The sequence below is a fragment of the Oncorhynchus keta genome, chromosome 2 (genome assembly GCF_023373465.1).
Source record: "Oncorhynchus keta strain PuntledgeMale-10-30-2019 chromosome 2, Oket_V2, whole genome shotgun sequence".
Lineage (NCBI taxonomy): Eukaryota > Metazoa > Chordata > Actinopteri > Salmoniformes > Salmonidae > Oncorhynchus > Oncorhynchus keta.
Window position 1 is genome coordinate 74,178,482 of NC_068422.1, and position 27,231 is coordinate 74,205,712.

General features: G+C 43.6%; 1 protein-coding gene across 2 annotated transcripts in view; it reads right to left on the minus strand.

The window, feature by feature from the left end:
* The window catches only part of LOC118362543 (spondin-1-like), a 140,494-nt gene that overhangs the window by 61,589 nt on the left and 51,674 nt on the right, over nucleotides 1–27,231 (minus strand). The window lies entirely within an intron of this gene.

Consider the following 27,231-nt stretch of genomic DNA (forward strand, 5'->3'; position numbering starts at 1 on the left):
TACTCCACACCTAACTCCATCTTCCATCACACCTACCTCCATCCTCAAACTTACTCCACACCTACCTCCATTATTAACCTTACTCCACACCTACAACCTTACTCCACACCTACCTCCATCCTCAACCTTACTCCACACCTACCTAACATCCTCAACCTTACCCCACACCTACCTAACATCCTCAACCTTACTCTGCAACTACCTCCATCCTCAACCTTACTCCACACCTACCTCCATCCCCAACCTTACTCCACACCTACCTCCATCCCCAACCTTACTCCACACCTACCTAACATCGTCAACCTTACTCCGCAACTACCTCCATCCTCAACCTTACTCCACACCTACCTCCATCCATCAGCCTTACTCCACACCTACCTCCATCTTCCATCACACCAACCTCCATCCTCAACCTTACTCCACACCTACCTCCATCCTCAACCTTACTCCACACCTACCTCCATCTTCCATCACACCTACTTCCATCCTCAACCTTACTCCACACCTTCCTCCATCCTCAGCCTTACTCCACACCTAACTCCATCTTCCATCACACCTACCTCCATCCTCAACCTTACTCCACACCTACCTCCATCCTCAACCTTACTCCACACCTACCTCCATCCTCAACCTTCCTCCACACCAAACCTCCATACTCAACCTTTCTCCAAACCTACCTCCATCCTCAACCTTACTCCACACCTACCTCCATCCTCAACCTTACTCCACACCTACCTCCATCCTCAACCTTACTCCACACCTAACAATTCAGGATGATCTCTTGTTCTTTCAAGTTCAGCAAAAACCTCAAACTCATCCTCTCTTTAGTCTTTTCTTTGTTCCATTCCAAAAAAAAACAAATGTTCCTTTAATCAAAACTTAGAGGCGCATTTTTTGTTTCTCTAAGGATGGGATAGGGACAGTGTCCCAATTCGACTCCAATCTGTCTCCCAGATCTTTTAATCTCCTTGTTTTGGTTGGATATGCACACCCAAGCAGCATAGCCCTGGCTGCACAATCTGCAGACTCTTACACTCACGCATGCACGCACACACACACGACTCAAGGCTCATCCTTGCTAATTCAGAACTACGATTTCATTATTCACCCAATATCCACACTGGGGAATTCTGGGTAATTGATTCTAAGCCACCACCATGTGATGTCACTGCCAGCCAAACAAAACAACAGGTGTGTGGCCTTGTTTGAGAGCTCCTCCACCACCAGGAGAAAATGTTCTCCAAACAAAACTCCCATTGTCCCACAGTGATTTCCATTTATCGCCTTGCAGGCGTCGCAATACATATTCATGAGCCCGTATCTCATTAGGGACAAAATTCCTCTCTGAGTAATGACTGAATAGATCAGTTATCTAATCAAATCATTTATATCCATCCATCCTCTCCTGCCTCGCTTTATCGGCTGCCGAAATTACTGGAGATTTGGGTTTCTTACAGGCCTAAGTTTGATGGGGAGGGAGTTGGGGAGTTCAGATAAGGGAGCGTAGATAGAAGGAGGAGGGGGTTATCAAATAAATGAGTGCCCTAGGAAGGAAGCAGATGACAGTTTTTTTTCTCTACTCTCTTCTCTCCCTCACTTTCTTCCCAGGGTGTCATTACTGGGGCAGGAGGAGGAGGCGGAGGAGGAGGATTTGAATTTCACAGTATTTTCTGTATTTTTCCTCTCTCGCTCCCACAGTTTCTACTCTGTGTTCGGCAAAGTGCCAAAACCATCAAGCATCCATTTGGAGCTCTGGACTGAGGTTGTACACTTACATGGTGTTAGTTTACAATCTGCATGGGGATACACTGATTCCCCCTGTCTGTTTGAGGTTCTGTCAAAGTATTGGTAGATGAGACAAGCCCGGCTCGGTCCCATGCTGAGGTGAGGTATGAGCCTGCTAACAGCAGTGGTACGTCTCTGAGCTCCCAGTGAGCTCCCAGTGAGCTCCCAGTGAGCTCCCAGTGAGCTCGGACAGGTTGCTTCACCGTCTGCAGGGCTTCTCAAGCAGCTGGCGAGAGAGAACAGCTTTTCCCTTGGGAGATGTATGTGTTGAAGCACAGACAGAGGGAATCGATGTGAAATGTGACAGCAGCATGAACAGCCATTTTGGATAAATTAGAAATGTCATTCCCTGACTTCTGTAGCCCTCCCCTAATCTTGCGTGGCCAGCCTCCTGTCTTATTCTATTGGAGTCTGGCGAATTGGAAGTCTGACGAATTTCACGTTTGGATTTTGAGTTTAAATGAGAACAGTGTCATTCAACACATACTCATGGGCTTTGAGTAGAAATTACATTTCCCTCCAGGAGAGGCATTTCCTTGTGTTTTGTTTTTAATTTCTTTCTTACTTTGTCCGGGTCTTTGTCCGTCTCTTAGTAGCCTATGCTATATTCCTTTGCATCTTGTGCCTGCTAGATTGTTGAAAGTCCAATTACATTTTTTACAAACACAACGTCTCCTTGGAACTCTGCCCATCCGAAATGTTTGATTGGTTTGATAAGTGGCAATGCGTTCCTAGTTTCCATCTCGAATCTACCGAACACCACCCATGTGAGACTGCTTTCTGAAGAGAACCTCTAACAGGCTTTCAACGTTAACGTGAGTAAGCCTGGGCTTCAGAGGCGAGCCCTCCCCTAACTTCTGCCTTGCTGCGTTATTGGAATTTAAAGTGTAAAACTCTTTAAACTTGTTTGATTGAAGTGTGGACTGTTTTGAGTCACTGACCATCATGGTTAGCAGACACAAATGATCACCATGCAGATCTACATCATAGGAAGATGGGAGCTGACAGCTTGTGCAGTACGTACACACACACACACACACAAATACACACATTATTAAGGTGAACCACTGATCCATTGGATGTGTGCCTTGAATGGAATCTACCAATGGACCTTATCCACTTTCTGGCAGAGAACAACACATCTGTTCCCACTCTACAGTCAGGGGATGAGAATAACTGTAACACAACGTCTGTTGCTCAGTGATTGACCAGTGTGTTGATACTCTGGTGTGATCTACACTATCTTTAGGTAGTATTTTTTTAACATGTGGTCATCACTCCAGCACTCTACAGTACCATTATCCCTACTAAGGACTTTAAAAAACACACCACCGGAGTGAGTCAGACAGAAAAGCAACATCCATCCACCTGAGGAAAAATTAGCTGCTGTCACGGAACAACCCTGTGGCCAAAATGTCCCCATCCCTTAGCTATGATGGGCAAACATAATCATCCTTGTGGCCTTAACTATGATGGGAAAACATAATCATCCGCGTGGCCTTAACTATGATGGTCTAACAATCATCCTTGTGGCCTTAGCTATGATGGGCAAACATAATCATCCTTGTGGCCTTAACTATGATAGGCAAACATAATCATCCGCGTGGCCTTAACTATGATGGTCTAACAATCATCCTTGTGGCCTTAGCTATGATGGGCAAACATAATCATCCTTGTGGCCTTAACTATGATAGGCAAACATAATCATCCATTTGGCCTTATGATGGGCAAACAATCATACTTGTGGCCTAAGCTATGATGGGCAAACATAATCATCCTTGTGGCCTTAACTATGATAGGCAAACATAATCATCCTTGTGGCCTTAACTATGATAGGCAAACATAATCATCCATTTGGCCTTATGATGGGCAAACAATCATACTTGTGGCCTAAGCTATGATGGGCAAACATAATCTTCCTTGTGGTCTTAGCTATTATGGGCAAACAAAATAAACACAGATTATCTCCCCTCATTACTCTGTGTCTTAACCTGTTGGTTCACATTTGGAGACTGCAGGGAGGAATTAATAGAGCTGAGACAGTGGAGACAGGACCAGGGGTTTGGTGTTAACAGAGCTCACCTGATCAATGGACGTGTCAGGAGCCCTGAAGACAAGTCTGTGTGGGTTTACCATGTGAGGGAAAACAGATTAGAGTAGCACTTTAAACCTCCGCTTTCTCTAGTGTTTCATATTGATGATGTAATTTCCTCTCCATCCATCAAGGACTGGTACAGTACCAGTCAAAACATTGGACACACCTACTCATTCTAGAGTTTTTCATTATATTTACTATTTTCTACATTGTAGAATAATAGTGAAGGCATCAAAACTATGAAATAACACATATGGAATCATAGAGTAACAAAAAAAGTGTTAAAAATATCAAAATATGTTATATTTGAGATTCTTCAAAGTAGCTGCTGCTCCAGTTTCAACTGTTCTCCCTGCGGCTATGGAACCCTGACCTGTTCACCGGACGTGCTACCTTGTCCCGGACCTGCTGTTTTCGACTCTCTCTCTACCCCACCTGCAGTCTCTGAAAGACCGGCTATGAAAAGCCAACTGACATTTACTCCTGACGTGCTGACCTGTTGCACCCTCTACAACCACTGTGATTATTATTTGACCCTGCTGGTCATCTGTGAACGTTTGAACATCTTGCCAATATACTGTTATAATCTTCACCTGGCACAGCCAGAAGACGACTGCCCACCCCTCAGATGCTGGTTCCTCTCCAGGTTTCTTCCTAGGTTCATACCTTTCTAGGGAGATTTTCCTAGCCACCGTGCTTCTACATCTGCATTGTTGTCATTTGGGGTTTTAGGCTGGGTTTCTGTATAGCACTTTGTGACATTGGCTGATGGAAAAAGGGCTTTATAAATACATTTGATTGATAGATTTGATTGAAGACAGCTTTGCACACTCTTAGAATTTTCTCAACCAGCTTCATGAGGAATGCTTTTCCAACATTCTTGAAGGAGTTCCCACATATGCTGAGCACTAGTTGGCTGCTTTTCCTTCACTCTGCGGTCCAACTCATCCCAAACCATCTCAATTGGGTTGAGTTTGGGTGATTGTGGAGGCCAGGTCATCTGATGCAGCACTCCATCACTTTTCTTCTTGGTCAAATAGCCCTTACACAGTCTGGAGGTGTGTTTTGGGTCATTGTTCTGTAGAAAAACTAATGATAGTCCCAATAAGTGCAAACCAGATGGGATGGCAAATCATTGCAGAATGCTGTTTATTCTAAATAAATCACTGACAGTGTCACCAGCAAAGCACCCCCCCCACCATCACACCTCCTCCTCCATGCTTCACGTTGGAAGCACACCTGCGGAGATCATCCGTTCACCTACTCAGCATCTCACAAAGACACGGCGGTTAGAACCATAAATCTCACATTTGAACTCATCAGACCAAAGGACAGATTTCCACAGGTCTAATGTCCATTGCTCGTGTTTCTTGGCCCAAGCAAGTCTCTTGTTTTTATTGGTGTCCTTTAGTAGTGGTTTCTTTGCAGCAATGAAGGACTCATTCACACAGTCTCCTCTGAACAGATGATGTTGAGATGTGTCTGTTACTTGAACTCTGTGAAGCATTTATTTGGGCTGCATTTTCTGAGGCCGGTAACTCTACTGAACTTATCCTCTGCAGCAGAGGTAACTCTGGGTCTTCCTTTCATGTGGCGGTCCTCATGAGAGCCAGTTTCATCATATCGCTTGATGGTTTTTGCGACTACACTTGAAACTTTCAAAGTTCTTGAAATTTTCCGCATTGACTGACCTTCATGTTATAAAGTCATGATGGACTGTTGTTTCTCTTTGCTTATTTGAGCTGTTCTTGCCATAATAGGGACATGGTATTTTCCCAAATAGGGCTATTTTCTGTATACCACCCATACCTTGTCACAACACAACTGATTGGCTCACACGCACAAATTAACTTTTAACAAGGCACACCTGTTAATTGAAATGCATTCCAGGTGACTCTCAAGGTGGGTACTTTGAAGAATCTCAAATCTCAAATATATTTTGATTTGTTTAACACTTTTTTTAGTTACTACATGTTTCCATATATGTTATTTCATAGTTTTGATGTCTTCACTATTATTCTACAATGTAGAAAATAGTAAAAAATTAAGAAAATGAGTAGATGTGTCCAAACTTTTGACTGGTACTTGTACATCCCTGTCAACCAAGTTGTGAGATTAATATGAACACATTTACCTACAGTTGAGGGTTGATTTGATGTGCTCTCATTTTAATAGTCCTCGCACCACACTTATCTAGCTAGTCACGGTTAACCCTTTACACTCCTGGAAATTGGCCTATATGGATTGGGCTAAATTGAACTGTTTCTTGCAGAAGAAGTATGAAAATTAATAAGCATTGTAGTAATGGAAAGGGAACAGTTTGAAGGTCATAGGACAATTATTAGACAAACAGTTCACCTGACACAAGACTGAATCCAAACATTACACTGTTGATGTTATGTGCATTTTACATTTACTGTACTTTTTGCCGCATTTGTTGATAACGAAATCTGAAAATACTCTGAATACATTCAGTAACACGATAAGAATATTCCTGGATAATGTGGGTTAGCTGCAACATAAGACAACACACTGACCAGGGTTTGACAGAAAGCACTAAGTAGTGTCTCCCATGTTGGAGTAGTGTCTCCCATGTGGCCACACACCTCTCCAAAGTGTGCAAAGATTCTAAGTAATTATCTTATGCACTTCTATGACTCAAAGAAGTCTTCAACTACAAGGGGATTTTTTGAGCTCTCCTTGCTGTGCAGCTAGAAGCTAGAGCAAACACACTTGTAGTTGTTTTGCTTGGAACACAGCCCTGCAGTTGTTTTGATTGGAATACAGCCCTGCAGTTGTCTTGTTTGAAACACAGCCCTGCAGTTGTCTTGTTTGGAACACAGCCCTGCAGTTGTCTTGTCTGGAACACAGCCCTGCAGTTGTCTTGTTTGGAACACAGCCCTGCAGTTGTTTTGATTGGAACACAGCCCTGCAGTTGTTTTGATTGGAACACAGCCCTGCAGTTGTCTTGTTTGGAACACAGCCCTGCAGTTGTTTTGATTGGAACACAGCCCTGCAGTTGTTTTGATTGGAACACAGCCCTGCAGTTGTCTTGTTTGGAACACAGCCCTGCAGTTGTTTTGATTGGAACACAGCCCTGCAGTTGTCTTGTTTGGAACACAGCCCTGCAGTTGTCTTGTTTGGAACACAGCCCTGCAGTTGTCTTGTTTGGAACACAGCCCTGCAGTTGTCTTGTTTGGAACACAGCCCTGCAGTTGTCTTGTTTGGAACACAGCCCTGCAGTTGTCTTGTTTGGAACACAGCCCTGCAGTTGTCTTGTTTGGAACACAGCCCTGCATCCCCGCCATCACACAATTACTATTGTTGTTTACGCAATCCATAAACGTCCCCATTATAAATTGCAATCTGGGTCAGGTGGAGATCATTTGAAAGCTTGTTCTATTTGCCAACCTGACTAGCTAAGTTACAAAATATGATCTGACAGTGTAGGGCGTTCACAGGGCAATTCAGAGAAACCAATCATAATTTTGTTGTGCATAGAAAAGAGTAATGCGTGTATTCAGGTGTGTGTTCCGCAAAAAATTTTAGACAAACATAAGCTCATTCTGTTCAGAACAACCTAGGGTATAACGCCACGTCATCTTGTAACTTTCCATAACATATAATGAACATAAACGTTGGCACTGTATACTCTATGACACAGTGGAGGCTGCTGAGGGGAGGATAGCTCATATAAATGGCTGGGACGCAGTGAATGGAATGGCATCCATGTGTTTGATGTATTTGCTACCATTCCATGAATTCTGTTCCAGCCATTACCATGAGCCCGTCCTCCCGGATTAAGATGCCACCAACCTCCTGTGGAATGACATGAGTTATATCATATGGAAATGTGAAGTGCACAGTGCACATTTGGAGTCATGGCTGTTTGTCTTGCTTGTATGACATTAAAGAGGTATTTAAATACACTGAGTCCTCTTAATTTACTGCATTTCCCTCACTCAGACAAGAAAACATTTGCAAAAGTTCCCCAATTAGCAGGTTGGATGGGGTCAGCTTCTTGTCGCATGCAGTGCTCAAGTTCAAAACGACTGTCAGTCAAAACCCATACAGCACTGTTAAGTGCTGAGCCTGAGTTCTGAAGTAATTTATAGCATATTACTGTATAGCCACAGCCACTGCCAAATCTGCATTTTTCAACCTGAGGGTACGAGTGTAAAGGGCTACACACAAATGAGTTTAAATTGTGAGGGGAAAAAAAATCATAATTTGTCAAACTTGTCAGTGCAGAGACATTTCTGGAACACGGAACTGCTTTTATCCATCAGAGGAAATACACCAGGAAACATAGATGACACACTCATCTTGGAGGGAAAATATTTACATTGCATTAATAATTTCCATCTAGCGCTGACAAGTGCAGTGAACCTTCATTTGCAATGCTTGATTTAGCTTCTCTAATTTCCCGTTAGGCGAGGACCGACATTTAAACTGGCATCATTACAAACTGGAAAAGTTAGGAATGGAGTCACATTGTTAACATCTTTAAATATCGCCTCCTTGCTCCGATGACACTTGTTATGATTTAGTATGGGGATGAGTGGGAAGACAGCCATAGTATATCTGCTTCTTTCAGAGGTGTTGTGTTGGATGGATGAGCAGCCCAGAGATTTGTTTAACACAATGTTCCAGACTACAATTAAAATCCAGAACAATTACTGGATATTCTAACAAATGTCATGCTCAAATAAATTTGACTCGGCTATAATATATGTCGTGGAAGATTCAGAATTTGTTGGTAACATATGTAAGATGTTTTATATTCATCAAATGTGTGTAAGTTACTTCTCATCAGAAAGGTATTTTTGTATAATACTGTGGCGAGGTTGCAGTTATCTGTTCTATGTCAAGACTAAGTTGCATGGGCCGCGGAGAGAGGAGAGGTCAAAGTGTCATCATGTGTAAACATATCTTTTACTCCCTACCTTTCCCAGTGGGGAAAGGAGGGTGGCAGTGTCTGGAATCATTCTATGCTCCCTCTAATGTTGTTTCTATCTTAACCTATAGCCTCATTCTCCTCTGCGTGAGTTTGTCCATTGGTTGTATTTAGAATTGGTTGTATCTAAATTACAATTTGATATATGCCTGTTGATATGGAGGATTGGTTTATGGTTCTGAGGTTGAGAGAGGAGACAAAGATGAACAATGAATTATGCCGATGCTGTCTGACTATGTGTGTTCTTTGCTATTAAAGGAACTCAGCTGCAGTGTGTAGGGGGCTCTCAGAGAATTCATTGAAAGACACTGAATTTATCTGAGAGTCACAGGATTGTGATAGAGCTCATATAATTAAAGATGGACTTTGATAACTAACTCTGACTTGTGTGTGTAGTTTGCTCCCATGATTTGGTAAATAGAGGAAATTTCCACGACAGCTAACAGGCATGCACTAGCAAATCATCATGTCTCCTGGCTATAAAGAGAAGGTTATCAACAGAAACCATGGCAAAAACACACACACACACATCCAAGTTTATTTGAGCATGACATTATGGCTGTGTGCACGTGTGTACGCATGTTCAAACTGAACAGAACTTGACTATAGGTCGATAGTCATTAAACATTCTCCGATACCAGACAATACCTGGGACAAATCAGACAATGTAATAATGATGCACATGTTTCCCATTACTGTCTATTGGCCAGTAATCACTGGAGGCAGATCCCAGTTATCTGGCCACTTTCTCTGTTAACTTCTTGCGGCGACCCATCGTGACTATGGCTCAAGCTCATTACCATAACGCAAAATGCAAAAAAATATTCTTAGAAATATTTAACCTCCACACATTAACAAGTCCAATAGCTCAAATGAAAGATAAACACCTTCTTCATCTACCCAGCAAGTCAGATTTCTAAAATGTTTTACGGCGAAAACTTAGCACATATTTATATTAGACCACCACCGAAACAAAAGACGAGGCAGCCATTTTGTCCCAGAAAATATAAAATTATAAAAGCAGGATTAAAAAATAAATCATTCACTAACCTTTTGAAATCTTCATCAGATGACAGTAATAGTACATGTTACACAATAAAACATGTTTTCAATAATATGCCATTTATATCCATAAATCTCTGTTTACAATGACCACATTTCAAAAAATGCTACTCAAATGTCCGGAGAAATGATGATAGCTCCGACAGATAAAGTCAGATAACAAGCAATAAACATGACTAAATATACATGTTCTACATATAGTTACAAAGATACACTTCTTCTTAATGCAACCGCTGTATTACATTTATTTTTAACGTTACAGAATTCGTACACTGGCTATACAATGAGACAGCGCTCAGATATTAGCAGTATGTCTCCTCTACGTTTGGAGTCCACATAAACCTAAAATAACCACATAAATATTCCCTTACCTTTGATGTTCTTCGATCAGAAGACGTAGAAGGAGTCATACTTACCCAATACATTGTTTGGTTTCACGTTGTGCGTCTCTGTATTAGCATATGCTAACAGCTTCAGCTGAAATGCACCCAAAATGACTTCTGATCCCTCACTCTTGCGCATCAAAACTTCAAATTTACATATTATATGTCGACTAAACTGGTCAAACTATGTGCAGAATCGAGCTTTATGATGTTTTTAACATGTAAAACAATGATCAGCGCGAACAGACAAACCGCCTTCAATTGCTGTTACTTGGAAAGAACGTGCCCCAAATCGGCCGCGCAATAGAGTGCATGTATTTGAGAGTGACACTAACATTTTCGCCCGCCAAACGACGAGGGCTCACGGGATTCTCACAATGAACGCGCCATTTGAAAGCAGGCATCGCGCTGAACACATACATACTGTTCCCAGATCGGTAGCTGCCTGGGAAGGGTGGGGGCGATGACGTCAAAGTTGACCCAACTTTTCTCTTGACAAGAGAGAGTTTGGGAGAAAGGCTGCCCTGAGAGTTCTGCTTTACATACAGACATAATTTAAACTGTTTTAGAAACTTTAGAGTGTTTTCTATTCAATAATAATTATTATATGCATATATTAGCAATTTTGTGAAAAATATTTTCAGTTTACTATGGGCACGCACTTCCTCCAAAGGGGGCAGTATTGAGGCCTAGTCTTAAGAGGTTAACAATGCTAGTCTGATAGTGACAAAAAGGACAGCAGACATGGTGTATACCCCATGGAATAAACCCACATCACTATACAGCTTTTACCTACGAGAAAAAGGCTACTATGCTAATATGGCTCCTGCATGTCATTGCTAACAGTTTGTGGCAGCTAGGCATCCTCACCACGCGCTAGGCCGCTAGAGAGAAAACAAAAACCTTGCTAGGCAACAACAGCTGGAGCTGCTGCCTCTTTGGAGCCCCCCTGAATCCCAGCTGCATGTGCTAAGCTAATCATCATGCTTAAAATGTCATTAGCACTAATTACCATGCAAATACCTCTGTTATTTATTCACCCCATTCATATTAAGAGGAAAGCTTATTTCCACAGAGCACATAACTATGCAGATATGTCAATGACTTCCTCTATTGCTGAAGTAATGTGACGTGGTGGCTTAGCGACAAGGGCCTTCTGTATTTGTTACAATGAAAGGAGCAGTGGGGTGGGATTCATGTGTTGGGATTTAATGGTGACTGTCCTACGGTGTAGCTATCACATTCAACTAATGTGTGTGCAAAAGGAACAAACTATATGTGTGTCAAAAACACCACAATCAATGCTACCAACCCAAATCTCATGGAAAGGAAACTGAATAAAACACAGAGGTACAGTACTTTAATAGGGTAAGTATATGTGGCAGTGAACATACCATTTGTTTCATTCTGCATTAACAAACGATGGCCAAGCCTACCACCTATTCCCTGGGAGACCATCAAATTAAGAGCTGTTTTCTGCCTGAGAGGCAGTGACTCCTTCCTTACTCTCTCACTGTTCTAGCAAGGCCCATTCCCCGGGTGAGCCAGGAGCTGCTGTGATGCTGTAATCAAAGCTCTGCTCAGGCATCTCATATTGGACTGTCCCAGTACGTCCTTAAAAACTATTAATAGACAGAAAAGAGGTCTTTGGAATTCCAAAGGGAGACAATGTTATCTGCACGCTAGCGTAGCTTTACACAGCCTTCAAGTGTTCATTAAATCTCCATTGACATTTTGCCTTCCCAGCCCACAGGATGGAAAATCTGCAGCCCAGATACTGTGTTGGTAGGTAACACCACAGCAGGCACATGCTGTATGTATAAATATTCCCATGAAACAGAATCCAAACCACAGGTGAGGTGGGGAAGCAACACAGTGACAAAAGGATCACCGTGTTTAGGAACGATGAGTTTCTGAGAGCGTCCACCGCTGCTTCTCAGTAGGGCTGTAGATTGATTTGCTGACTGACCATAGACGTCCTGAGAGGCTATCGGTAAGCCAGGCAGCGCAGCCTGGATCCACCACCGCTGCTTCTCAGTAGGGCTGTAGATTGATTTGCTGACCGACCATAGACATCCTGAGTGGCTATCGGTAAGCCAGGCAGCGCAGCCTGGATCCACTGCTGCTGCTTCTCAGTAGGGCTGTAGATTGATTTGCTGACTGACCATAGACGTCCTGAGAGGCTATCGGTAAGCCAGGCAGCGCAGCCTGGATCCACCACCGCTGCTTCTCAGTAGGGCTGTAGATTGATTTGCTGACTGACCATAGACGTCCTGAGAGGCTATCGGTAAGCCAGGCAGCGCAGCCTGGATCCACTGCTGCTGCTTCTCAGTAGGGCTGTAGATTGATTTGCTGAACGACCATAGACGTCCTGAGAGGCTATCGGTAAGCCAGGCAGCGCAGCCTGGATCCACTGCTGCTGCTTCTCAGTAGGGCTGTAGATTGATTTGCTGACTGACCATAGACGTCCTGAGAGGCTATCGGTAAGCCAGGCAGCGCAGCCTGGATCCACCACCGCTGCTTCTCAGTAGGGCTGTAGATTGATTTGCTGACTGACCATAGACGTCCTGAGAGGCTATCGGTAAGCCAGGCAGCGCAGCCTGGATCCACCACCGCTGCTTCTCAGTAGGGCTGTAGATTGATTTGCTGACCGACCATAGACATCCTGAGTGGCTATCGGTAAGCCAGGCAGCGCAGCCTGGATCCACTGCTGCTGCTTCTCAGTAGGGCTGTAGATTGATTTGCTGACCGACCATAGACGTCCTGAGAGGCTATCGGTAAGCCAGGCAGCGCAGCCTGGATCCACTGCTGCTGCTTCTCGGTAGGGCTGTAGATTGATTTGCTGACCGACCATAGACGTCCTGAGTGGCTATCGGTAAGCCAGGCAGTGCAGCCTGGATCCACTGCTGCTGCTTCTCAGTAGGGCTGTAGATTGATTTGCTGACCGACCATAGACGTCCTGAGTGGCTATCGGTAAGCCAGGCAGCGCAGCCTGGATCCACTGCTGCTGTCTGGCACACTCATTCATCAACCCAGGGCGTGACAACACACAGGCAGCTTCAGCAGAAACCAGGGGCAAGGGACGAGGGGGATAGGGGGTATTATTAAGGTAACTGGTTCTGATGACCCAATTCAATCTCTTTCCCTCTCCAGGCCACTTCAGTTCTATTCTTTTTTATTTCTCCCCTCACATCCTTTGTTCTTTAAAGAGGTCAGTGTTTATTAAGACCTGGTGTGCGGTGATACACTGTGGGAGGTCTGCAGCACACCGTGGGGACCAGCGAAGGTGACTGATGATTGCTCCACTATCTCAGGCCAAGGCCAGACCTAATTCAGGCTGAACGAGGCTACTCGCTCAGATACCAACCACACACACACACCCAACACACACTTCGCTTCACAGCATTATTTCAGTTTCCTTTAGTTGAAATGTCAAAGACCAGCTTTTAGATGCTCATCAAAGCACCACATCACTTCTCAGGAGAGCCAGCCAACCCTGGCAGAAGACATACTTGTGTTGTTTTGAAAGCTTCTCACTTTTGAGCATACGTAGCTGCCAAAAACACAAAAACTAATTGTATTACAAAATAAAGGACTCCAAAACGAATGTCAAACATCTAGCCTATGCCAAAGGGTATTTTAGGCATTTGGTTAATATAAGTATATTGACTGCCAAACTGTGTATGCAAGCCCCAAAAATGATTTGATTTGATACTGACATGTTTCAGTGCCTTGTTGACTGTCTTAATCGCAGGTCAGCAGGAATGGTCCTCTGGACTGACTGGCTGTAGATGTGATTGCTCTGGGTTGCTCACACAGGTTTTACATTGCTGACAGACTTGCATACTGTTACAGCATCTGCAGTAAAACAGTGGTATGGAATGCAATGAACTGCAAAGAAGGCGGGCTAGAGACAGGCTGCTGAACTGTTGTAATCAGTCAACCCCATATGCCCAATACACACTGACAGGGAATGGACAGATGCATAATGACACACTCAAGTCAAGATGCAGCCAAGCAATCTGAATGACTGTCATTTCCCAACACAAACAATGAGTGGTGGTGAATACAAATACTACTAAATCCTACCTTATCTTTCCAAAATGATGCGCAACCGGCCTAATAAAACACACTCTCTTCCAATATGTGAACAACTTAATCATCAAGTTTGCTGACAACACAACCTTGATAGGCCTGATCACCAACAACGTGGAAGAGGAAGAATCAGAATTTGTTGGTAACATATGTAAGATATTCATCAAATGTGTGTACGTTACTTCTCATCAGAATGGTATTTTTGTATAATACTGTGGCGAGATTGCAGTTATCTGTGCTATGTCAAGACTAAGTTGCATGGGCCGCAGAGAGGGGAGAGGTCAAAGTGTCATCATGTGTAAACATATCTTTTGCTCCACAATGTCTGTGTGCCAGTCAGTGTGTCTCTGTGATCTTGTCCAGGATTGGTTGTATTTAGAGTTGGTTGTATCTAAATGACAATTTGATATATGCCTGTTGATATGGAGGATTGGTTTATGGTTCTGGGGTTTGAGAAAGGAGACAAAGCTGAACGATGAATTATGTCTATGCTGTCTGACTATGTGTGTCTTTTCTATAAAGGACCTCACGCCCAATTTTTCAGTTTTTGATTTGTTAAAAAAGTTTGAAATATCCAATAAATGTCGTTCCACTTCATGATTGTGTCCCACTTGTTATTGATTCTTCACAAAAAAAATACAGTTTTATATCTTTATGTTTGAAGCCTGAAATGTGGCAAAAGGTCGCAAAGTTCAAGGGGGCCGAATACTTTCGCAAGGCACTGTATATACACCTGTTCTGAAAGGTCCCAGAGTCTGCAACACCACTAAGCAAGTGGCACCATGAAGACCAAGGAGCTCTCCAAACAGGTCAGGGACAAAGTTGTGGAGAAGTACAGATCAGGGTTGGGTTATAAAAACATATCAGAAACTTTGAACATCCCACGGAGCGCCATTAAATCCGTTATAAAAAATGGAAAGAACATGGCAACACAACAAACCTGCCAAAAAAGGGCTGCCCACCAAAACTCACGGATCATGCAAAGAGGGCATTAATCAGAAAGACAAAAAAGAGACCAAAGATAACCCTGAAGGAGCTGCAAAGCTCCACAGGAGCTTTGGACCACTAAGCCATACACTCCACAGAGCGGGGCTTTACAGAAGAGTAGCCAGAAAAAGCAATTGTTTAAAGAGAAAAATAAGCAAACAGGCATGTGGGAGACTCCCCAAACATATGGAAGAAAGTACTCTGGTCAGATGAGACCAAAATTGAGCTTTTTGGCCATCAAGGAAAATGCTATGTCTGACGCAAACCCAACACCTCGCATCACCCCAAGAACACCATCCACAAAGGGAAGCTTCCGCTTTCAAGGTGCGGGACGATAACCCAGAAGCTTACCAGAAATCCTGCTATGCCCTGCGACAAACCATCAAACAAGCAAAGCGTCAATACAGGGCTAAGATTGAATCATACTATACCGGCACCGATGCTCGTCTTATGTGGCAGGGCTTGCAAACTACTACAGACTACAAAAGGGAAGCACAGCCGCGAGCTGCCCAGTGACACAAGCCTACCAGATGAGCTAAATCACTTCTATGCTCGCTTTGAGGCAAGCAACACTGAGGCATGCATGAGAGCATCAGCTGTTCCGGATAACTGTGTGAACACGCTCTCCGTAGCCGATGTAAGTAAGACCTTTAAATAGGTCAACATACACCAGGCTGCGGGGCCAGACGGATAACCAGGACATGTGCTCCGGGCACCTTTGCTGAGCTCCCAAGATGGCATAGCAGTCGGATGTGTGTTGTTATCTTGTCCCTTCCTGTCCCTTGTAAACATAGTTTTTCCTTTTTTTTCGTATATATATTTTAATATCACTTTCCATCTACGGACTGAATATACTCTCCTGCAACCAGCCTCACCCAATGTGGTACGGATCTGCTATTTTAATACTTAAGAATCAGCTGTCTGGAGCACATCGGACTGTTAGCTTAAGAGGCCCATCGGACAAATTCTTTGGCCACTATACCTATTTTGCCAATTGGCCTGGTTTATCACACGGTGCCCTGCGGAAAAGTCTTCTGAACCGGAACCCCAACAGAAGCCAGCCAGTTAACTAGCAAGTAGTTAGCTCGCCACTGCTAGCGGTCATCAGCTACCTCTAGCATGGACAACTTTCGCCAGTCTGCACTCAAACCAGAGCAAATCAGACATATTTTTCTCCACATTTCCGGAATCCTATCAAAAGCTCTGAACTTTTTTTCCTTTCTTTTTCTTCACATGGATCATTGCAGCTAGCTAACTGCTATCCGCGTGGCCACTCCTGGCTAATGTCCCTGTCCCGAAGCAAGAACCAATTAGCCTGGAGCTAGCCCCGCCAGACCCATCTCCCGGCTATCAGCCACTCCCTGGGCTACAATACCTACTGGCCCGGACCCCCACGAACTCATCACGACTGGACCACCGACGTGATTAGCCTGAGGGGGTTTTCTCAACTGCCCTGAATGCCCATCTGCGGCCTGCTAGCTGTCCAGAGCACATCGGACTGTTAGCTTAAGAGGTCAATAGGACAAATTCTTTGGCCACCATACCCATTTTGCCAATTGGCCTGGTTTACCACACGGAGCCCTGCTGTTCCGTCTGCGTTCGTGCATTGCGACGTCCTTCCAAGGCCTTTCTGCTAACTTGCTAGCTGCCTGAAGCCACTTTCACTCGACTACGCTCGACTCTCGCTAACGTCAATATGCCTTGTCCATTGCTGTTTTGGTTAGTATTTATTGCCTTATTTCAGGGTAGAGCCTCTAGCCCTCCTCAATACACCTTATTAAACACTTAAGTTCCACCTACCACACATGCGATGAAATTATATTTCTAGAGACATTATCTCTTTCATCGTCACTCTATGCACAGGTTTACCCCCACTGTATTTTTTTATTTTATATTTACCTTTAGTCAGTTAAGAACAAAATCTTATTTTCAATAACGGCCGAGGAACAGTGGGTTAACTGCCTGTCCAGGGGCGACAGATTTGAACGACAGATTTGTACCTTGTCAGCTTGGGGGTTTGAACTTGCAACCTCTGGATACTAGTCCAATGCTTTAACCACTAGGCTACCCTGACGCCCCACATCCTACCATAGCTTTGTATGTACATTATGCCTTGAATCTACTCTACCGTGCCCAGAAATCTGCTCCTTTTACTCTCTGTTCCGAACGTACTAGGCAACCAGTTCTTTTAGCCTTTAGCCGTACCCTTATCCTACTCCTCCTCTGTTCCTCTGGTGATGTGGAGGTTAACCCAGGCCCTGAAGTGCCTAGCTCCACTCCCATTCCTAAGGGCGCTATCATTTGTTGACGTCTGTAACCGTAAAAGCCTTGGTTTCATGCATGATAACATTAGAAGCCTCCTCCCTAAGTTTGTTTTATTCACTGCCCGAGCACACTCTGCCAACCCGGATGTCCTAGCCGTGTCTGAATCCTGGCTCAGGAAGACTACCAAAAACCCTGAAATTTCCATCCCTAACTATAACATTTTCCGACAAGATAAAACTGCCAAAGGGAGTTGGAATCTATTGCAGAGATAGCCTGCAGAGTTCTGTCTTACATACCAGGTCTGTACACAAACAGTTCGAGCATCTACTTTTAAAAATCCACCTTTCCAGAAATAAGTCTCTCACCATCGCTTGTCCTCAGCCAGCTTGCCCTCCAAATACACCTCAGCGATCACTGCCTCACTGCCTCATTGCCTACATCCGTTATGGGTCCGCGGTCAAACGACCACCCCTCATCACTGTCAAACACTCCCTAAAAACTTCAGCGAGCAAGCCTTTCTAATCGACCTGGCCCAGGTTTCCTGGAAAGATATTGACCTCATCCCGTCAGTAGAGGATGCCTAGTTGTTCTTCAAAAGTGCCTTCCTCATCATCTTAAATAAACATGCCCCTTTCAAAAAATGTAGAACCAGGAACAGATATAGCCCTTGGTTCTCTCCAGACTTGACTGACCTTGACCAGCACATAAACATCCTGTGGCGTTCTGCATTAGCATTGAATAGCCCCCGTGATATGCAACTTTTCAGGGAACCAATATCCATGGAGAATAAGAGCACCTCCTCCCAGCTGCCCACTGCACTGAGGATAGGAAACACTGTCACCACCAAAAAATCCACTATAATTGACCATTTCAATAAGCATTTTTCTACGGCTGGCCATGCTTTCCACCTGGTTACCCCTACCCCGGGCAACAGCCCTGCACTCCCCACAGCAACTCGCCCAAGCCTCCCCCATTTCTCCTTCACACAAATCCATATAGCTGATGTTCTGAAAGAGCTGCAAAATCTGGACCCCTAAAAATCAGCCGGGCTAGACAATCTGCACCCTCTCTTTCTAAAATTGTCTGACTCAATTGTTGCAACCCCTATCACTAGCCTGTTCAACCTCTCTTTCGTATTGTCTGAGATTCCTAAAGATTGGAAAGCTGCTGCGGTCATCCCCCTCTTCAAAGGGGGTGACACTCTAGATCCAAACTGCTACAGACCTTTATCTATCCTAACCTGCCTTTCTATGGTCTTTGAAAGCCGAGTTAACAAACAGATTAGCGACCATTTCAAATCCCACCGTACCTTCTCCGCTATGCAATCTGGTTTCAGAGCTGGTCATGGGTGCACCTCAGCCACACTCAAGGTCCTAAATGATATCATAACCGCTATCGATAAGAGACATTACTGTGGAGCAGTCTTCATCGACCTGGCCAAGGCTTTCGACTTTGTCAATCCCCACATTCTTATTGGCAGACTCAACAGCCTTCTCAAATGATTGCCTCGCCTGGTTCAAAACTACTTCTCTGATAGAGTTCAGTGTGTCAAATCGGAGGGCCTGTTGTCCGGAACTCTGGCGTGCCTCAGGGTTCAATTCTCAGGCCAACTCTTTTCTCTGTATACATCAATGATGTCACTCTTGCTGCTAGTGATTCTCTGATCCACTTCTACGCAGACGACACCATTCGGTATACTTCTGGCTCTTCTTAGGACAGCTCCAGACGAGCTTCAATGCCATACAACTCTCCTTCCGTGGCCTCCAACTGCTCTTAAATGCAAGTAAAACTAAATGCATGCTCTTCAACCGATCACTGCCCGCACCTGCTTTCCCATCCACTACTCTGCACGGCTCCGACTTAGAATATGTGGATAACTACAAATACCTAGGTGTCTGATTATACTGTAAACTCTACTTCCAGACTCACATTAACCATCTCCAATCCAAAATTAAATCTAGAATCTGCTTCCTATTTCGCAACAAAGCATCCTTCGCTCATGCTGCCAAACATACCCTCGTAAAACTGACCATCCTACCGATCCTCGACTTAATATCCTCCAACACTCTACTCAACAAATTGGATGCAGTCTATCCCAGTGCCATCCGTTTTGTCACCAAAGCCCCATATACTACCCACCACTGTGACCTGTGCGCTCTCGTTGGCTGACCCTCACTTCATACTCGTCGCCAAACCCACTGGCTCCAGGTCATCTACAAGTCTCTGCTAGGTAAAGTCCCACCTTATCTCAGGTCACTGGTCACCATAGCAGCATCCACTCGTAGCACACACTCCAGCAGGTATATCTCACTGGTCACCCCCAAAGCCAATTCCTCCTTTTGCTGCCTTTCCTTCCAGTTCTCTGATGCCAATGACTGGAACGAACTGCAAAAATCACTGAAGCTGGAGGCTCATATCTCCCTCATTAGCTTTAAGCACCAGCTGTCTGAGCAGCTCACTGCACCTGTACATAGCCCATCTGTAAACAGCCCATCCAACTACCACATCCCCATAGTGTATTTATTTATCTTGCTCCGTTCCACCCCAGTATCTCTACTTGCACATTCATCTTCTGCACATCTAACATTCCAGTGTTTAATTGCAATAGTGTAATTACTTCACCACCATAGCACAATTTATTGCCTTAACTCCCTTATCTTTCCACATTTGCACTCACTGTATATAGACTTTTTGTTTTCTTCTTTTCTACTGTATTATTGACTGTATGTTTTGTTTATTCCATGTGTAGCTCTGTGTTGTTGTATGTGTCAAACTGCTATGCTTTGTCTTGGCCAGGTCGCAGTTTCAAATGAGAACTTGTTTTCAACTAGCCAACTAGCCTAAGGTGAAAAAAAAACGTGCTCACCAACTGTCAGGTGGCTTCACTGACGTTTCCAACATGTCCCTGATTGAGTCTGTAACACCAACATGTTTCAAGCAGACCACCATAGTCCCTGTCCCCAAGAACACAAAGGAAACCTGCCTAAATGACTACAGACCCGTAGCACTCACATCCGTAGCCATGAAGTGCTTTGAAAGGCTGGTAATGGCTCACATCAACACCATTATCCCAGAAACCCTAGACCCAATCCAATTTGCATCCAGCCCAAACAGATCCACAGATGATGCAATCGCTATTGCACTCCACACTACCCCTTCCCACCTGGACAAAAGGAAAACTTATGTGAGAATGCTATTCATTGACTACAGCTCAACGTTCAACACCATAGTACCCTCAAAGCTCATCACTAAGCTAAGGATCCTGGGACTAAACACCTCCCTCTGTAACTGGATACTGGACTTCCTGAGGGCCCGCCCCCAGGTGGTGAGGGTAGGTAGCAACTCATCTGCTGATCCTCAACACTGGAGCCCCCCAGCGGTGCGTGCTCAGTCCCTTCCTGTGCTCCCTGTTCACCCATGACTGCATGGCCAGGGACGATTCCAACACCATCATTAAGTTTGCAAACGACACAGCAGTGGTAGGCCTGATCACCGACAACGTCGAGACAGCCTATAGGGAGGAGGTCAGAGACCTGGCTGGGTGGTGCCAGAATAACAACCTATCCCTCAATGTAACCAAGACTAAGGAGATGATTGTGGACGACAGGAAAAGGAGGACCGAGTACACCCCGGTGTCCACATCACTAACAAATTAGAATTGTCCAAACACACCAAGACAGTCTTGAAGAGGGCACGACAAAGCCTTTTCCCCCTCGGGAAACTAAAAAGATTTGGCATGGGTCCTGAGATCCTCAAAAGGTTCTACAGCATCACTGCCTGGTACGGCAACTGCTCGGCCTCCTACCGCAAGGCACTACAGAGTAGAGGTCGACCGATTATGATTTTTCAACCCCGATACCAATTATTGGAGGACCAAAAAGCCGATACCGATTAATCAGCTTTTTTTGTGTGTGTAATAATGACAATTACAACAATAATGAATGAACACTTATTTTAACTTAATATAATACGTCAATAAAATAAATGTATCCTCAAGTAAATAATGAAACATTTTCAATTTGGTTTAAATAATGCAAAAACAAAGTGTTGGAGAAGAAAGTAGAAGTGCAATATGTGCAATGTAAGAAAGCTAACGTTTCAGTTCCTTGCTCAGAACATGAGAACATATGAAAGCTGGTGGTTCCTTTTAACATGAGTCTTCAATATTCCCAGGTAAGAAGTTTTAGGTTGTAGTAATTATAGGAATTATATTTCCCTCTATACCATTTGTATTTCATTAACCTTTGACTATTGGATGTTCTTATAACTTATAGGCACTTTAGTATTGCCAGTGTAACAGTATAGCTTCGGCCCCTCTCCTCGCTCCTCCCTGGGCTCAAACCAGCAACACAACGACAACAGCCACCATCGAAGCAGCGTTACCCATGCAGAGCAAGGGGAACAACTACTAGAAGGCTCAGAGCGAATGATGTTTGAAACGCTTTTAGCGCGCGCTAACTAGCCAGCCATTTCACTTCGGTTACACCAGCCTCATCTCGGGAGTTGATAGGCTTGAAGTCATAAACAGCGCAATGCTTGATGCACAGCGAAGAGATGCTGGCAAAACGCACGTGCTGTTTGAATGAATGTTTACGCGCCTGCTTCTGCCTACCACCGCTCAGTCAGATACTTAGATACTTGTATGCTCAGTCAGATTATATGTAACGCAGGACACGCTAGATAATATCTAGTAATATCATCAACCATGTGTAGTTAAATAGTGATTATGATTGATTGTTTTTTATAAGATAAGTTTAATGCTAGCTAGCAACTTACTTTGGCTTACTGCATTCGCGTAACAGGCAGTCTCCTTGTGGAGTGCAACGAGAGAGAGGCAGGTCGTTATTGCGTTGGACTAGTTAACTGTAAAGTTGCAAGATTGGCTCCCCCGAGCTGACAGGGTGAAAATCTGTCTTTCTGCCCCTGAACGAGGCAGTTAACCCACCATTCCTAGGCTGTCATTGAAAATAAGAATGTGTTTCTAACTGACTAGCCTAATTAAATAAAGGTATATAAAAAATACAGATTTACGATTGTTGAAAACTTGAAATTGGCCATAATTAATTGGCCATTCAGATTAATCGGTCGACCTCTACTACAGAGGGTAGTGCGTATGGCCCAGTACATCACTGGGGCTAAGATGCATGCCATCCAGGGCCTCTACACCAGGCGGTGTCAGAGGAAGGCCCTAGAAATTGTCAAAGACCCCAGCCACCCATGTCATAGATTGTTCTCTCTACTACCGCATGGCAAGTGGTACCAGAGCGCCAAGTCCAGGACAAAAAGGCTTCTCAACAGTTTTTACCCCCAAGCCATAAGACTTCTGAACAGGTAACCAATGGTTACCTGGACTATTTGCATTGTGTGCCCCCCCATCCCTCTTTTACGCTGCTGCTACTCTCTGTTTATCATATATGCACAGTCACTTTAACTATACATTCATGTACATATGTGCGTACTACCTCAATTGGCCTGACCAACTAGTGCTCCCGCACATTGGCTAACCGGGCTATCTGCATGGTGTCCCGCCACCCGCCACCCACCACCTCCTCTTTACACTACTGCTACTCTCTGTGCATCATATATGCATAGTCACTTTAACCATATCTACGTGTACATACTACCTCAATCAGCCTGACTAACTGGTGTCTGTATGTAGCCTCGCTACTTTTATAGCCTCGCTAGTGTTTTTCACTGTCATTTTACTGTTGTCACCTAATATCTTTCTTGCACTATTGGTTAGAGCCTGTAAGTAAGCATTTCACCGTAAGGTCCTGTTGTATTCGGCGCACATGACAAATACACTTTGATTTGATTTGACGCATGGTGGTGGCAACATGCTGTGGGGATGTTTTTCCATCGGCAGGGACTGGGAAACTGGTCAGAACTGAAATGATGGATGGCGCTAAATACAGGGAAAGTATTGAGGAAAACCTTGTTTCAGTCTGCCAGAGATTTGAGACTGGGATGGAGGTTCACCTTCCAGCAGGACAAGGACCCTAAGCATACTGCTAAAGCAACACTCGAGTGGTTTAAGGGGAAACATTTAAATGTCTTGGAATGGCCTAGTCAAAGCCCAGACCTCAATCCAATTGACAATCTGTGGTATGACTTAAATATTGCTGTACACCACCAGAAACCATCCAACTTGAAGGAGCTGGAGCAGTTTTGCCTTGAAGAATGGGCAAACATCCCAGTGGCTACATGTGCCAAGCTTATAGAGACATATCCCAAGAGACTTGCAGCTGTAATTGCTGCAAAAGGTGGCTCTACAAAGTATTGACATTGGGGGTGTGAATAGTTATGAAGCTCAAGTTTTCTTTCAGGTTGTAAGGCAACAAAATAAGAAAAATGGTAAGGAGGGTGACTGTTCAAAGGCACTTTAAAATATTTTGTCTTGCCCATTCACCCTCTGAGTAGCACACATACAAATTCTTGTCTCAAGGTTTAAAAATCCTTATTTAACCTGTCTCCTCCCCTTCATCTAGACTGATTGAAGTGAATTTAACAAGTGACAATAAGGGATCATAGCTTTCACCTGGACTCACCTGGTCAGTCTATGTCATGGAAATGGCATGATATTCATAATGTTTTGTACACTGAGTGTTTATACTATATTCTAGTCAAGGCTCATCCTATATAACTACTGTCGTACACACCTTTTCTACTAATGTATTGTCCATACTGTCTATACATACCATTATATATGTGTTGGCGACAAATAACATTGTATTTGTTTAGCTATATAGAGAATGGAACACACATTTAAAACATTCTGCCTCCCACATGAATCCTAGTCTTACAATAAGACAATCAATATAACATTGAGATTGAATCTTCCATTTTAATTAGCAATTACATCCAACTTAGGTCGCATCAGGGGCATCTTACAAGCTACATAGACAGACAAACACTATCATTCATGAATCCTTGTGTCTTGATCACAATCTTAATTAAAAGTCGACTTTGGGAGTCCAGTAGAGCTGTTTCTGCAACAACGAGCTCAGAAATCACTGTAATCAACTTATAACACAATCAATATTAGAAGGAGTAGAATAATGAGCAGTGTCGGTACCAAGTCTTCGGACTAATCAGAAAGGTGCTAGGGGCCTGCCTTAATCGACATCCACGTTTTTGGGCACCGAGGGAACAGTGGGTTAACTGCCTTGCTCAGGGACAGAACCACAGATTTTTTCCTTGTTAGCTCGGGGATTTGATCTAGCAAAAGTGGGCACATTCAAATAAAATACAGCCCTGAAAAGAAACGCAGTCTGAAAAATATCTGCACATCATCTCATAGCAGAAACACATGGCATTGACACAGATTTCCACAAAGTTCCCACTTCAGATTTCTCAATTTAAGCCCACATATACTATACTTTGACTAAAACAATGACTTATTGACTAAAATTGTTGTGCAACATCATGGGTAAGCTTTGTGCGTTGTCTTTCACCTGAAAAAAAATAGATTTTCGCTGTTGTGGTACTTAAATCTTATTTATTATAATGAAGTAAACGAGCTACAGGTAACTGCCAAAATGGTCTGCAGCATATGAATGTTTGTGTGAGCATTGTACTGTGTGATTTTCCACTTGGGGTTCAGGCTGCCTATCAAGCTCTGTATGCTCGCTATGTGTGACCTGTGCCTACGAGACGCTGCCCCTCTGGGGATCCATCACAAGGAAAGACCCAACCAACCAAATAATATGGAGATTGTCTGGTTGGAGCTGATGGGGACCTTAGAGCCAAGATCTCATTTACATAGGGAAAACATGGCAGGTGGAGACCATTACTGAAAACAGATTTAGCCAGACCAACATGAATAAAATACGCATTACACAGGTTTATTGTATTTAGCAGCACTTGATGTTATGAAGATCGTAAAGGGAAGAAAATAGAAAATGGCATCTCTGGAATGTTAATCCAGGGAAATGCTGCTTCCCTATGCTGCTAGGCTGGGAGTGGACTTCTGGGAACACCGGAATAGTATGGGAGTCAGAGGAGCGGTGTGACTCAGCGGTGGCAATTTAAAGGCGTTTACTGCATGTACATTCTATAGGGGAAGCACAGTCTGTGACAGCACATCACTTTAGATCTCCCACTGTAACAGTGTAACAACTCTGTGGGGATTTCAGTATCCAGCTGTTGCAGCGAACGGTTGTCTCTCCAGCTCGGCTGAATATCTCAGAGCTGTTTCTGGTGAATATCTATATCCACAGGTTTTTCCCCGCTTGTTTCTGTCTACTGTTGTTGTTGTCATCAGTAGATTCTCAACGATGGCTGTCAACCGGCTGAGAAGATAAACATTATCAAAGCGATTCCCGGTTTGATTTGCTTCCAAAAACTTGTTTGTTAGTGAGCGTGTGTTTGCAATACGCTTCAGAGATCACAAGAGGCTTGGCATCTGATAGACATTTGAAGTTCGCAGCAGCTGAGAGTTCTCCTCTCCTCTCTTCAGAGAAATAGATGACGTATGAGAGATACCTAAATAGTCCTGATGAAGTTCAATGACTCATGTAGTTCAGAAAAACACACAATCGAAAGCAAATGAGCAAGCTAGCCAGTTGAATCCAGAGTAGTACTGAACTTCTCACTTTGAAGCCTCAAACATAGAAATGGAATGTATAGGTAGCCGGACATGATTGACAATAATCAGTCTATGCAAATGTGTAAAGGTCTTGAACATTGCTCCCATTTGAACATACCCTAGATCTTGTGGATGCACTTTAAGTAGGTCAAGCAAAATATAGACAATGGAGAAGGGATGGAGAGAACGAGTAATACCTCCTCTCATCATACTGGGAGGTGAGTGAAAGACTTACAGCGCCTTTAGAAAGTATTCATACCCATCCACGTACTCCACATTTGTTTGAGCTACAACATGAATTCAAAATGGATTAAATCTTTCTTTTTTTTCCTCACCCATCTACACACAATACCCGATGATGACAAGGTGAAAACATGTTTTTCAAAAATGTTTGCTAATTTATTGAACATTAAATACAGAAATATCTCATTTACATAAGTATTCACACCTCTGAGTCAATACATGTTAGAATCAACTTTGGCAGTGATTACAGTTGTCTTTCTGTTTAAGTCTCTAAGAGTGTTGCACACTTTTAAAATTCTTCAAGCTCTGGTTGTTGGTCATTGCTAGAGAGCTATTTCCAAGTCTTGCCATAGATTTTTATCAAAACAATACTTCCCTAGTCCTTGCCGATGATGCAGCCACCACCATGCTTGGATATATGAAAAGTAGTATTCAGTACATCAAGTTAATTTATTTGCCACATTTTTTGCAGTTTTACTTTAGTGCCTTATTGCAAACAGGATGCATGTTTTGGAACATTTTATTCTGTACAGGCCTCCTTTTCACTCTGTCAATTATGTTTGTATTGTGGAGTAACTATACTGTTGTTGATCCATCCTCAGTTTACAACTATCACAACAATAAACTCTGTAACTGGCCTCATGGTGAAACCCCTGAGCAGTTTCCTTCCTCTCCAGTAACTGAGTTTGGAAGGACACCTGTATTTTTGTAGTGACTGGGTGTATTGATACACCATTCAAAATGTAATTAATAACTTACCCTTGCTCAAATG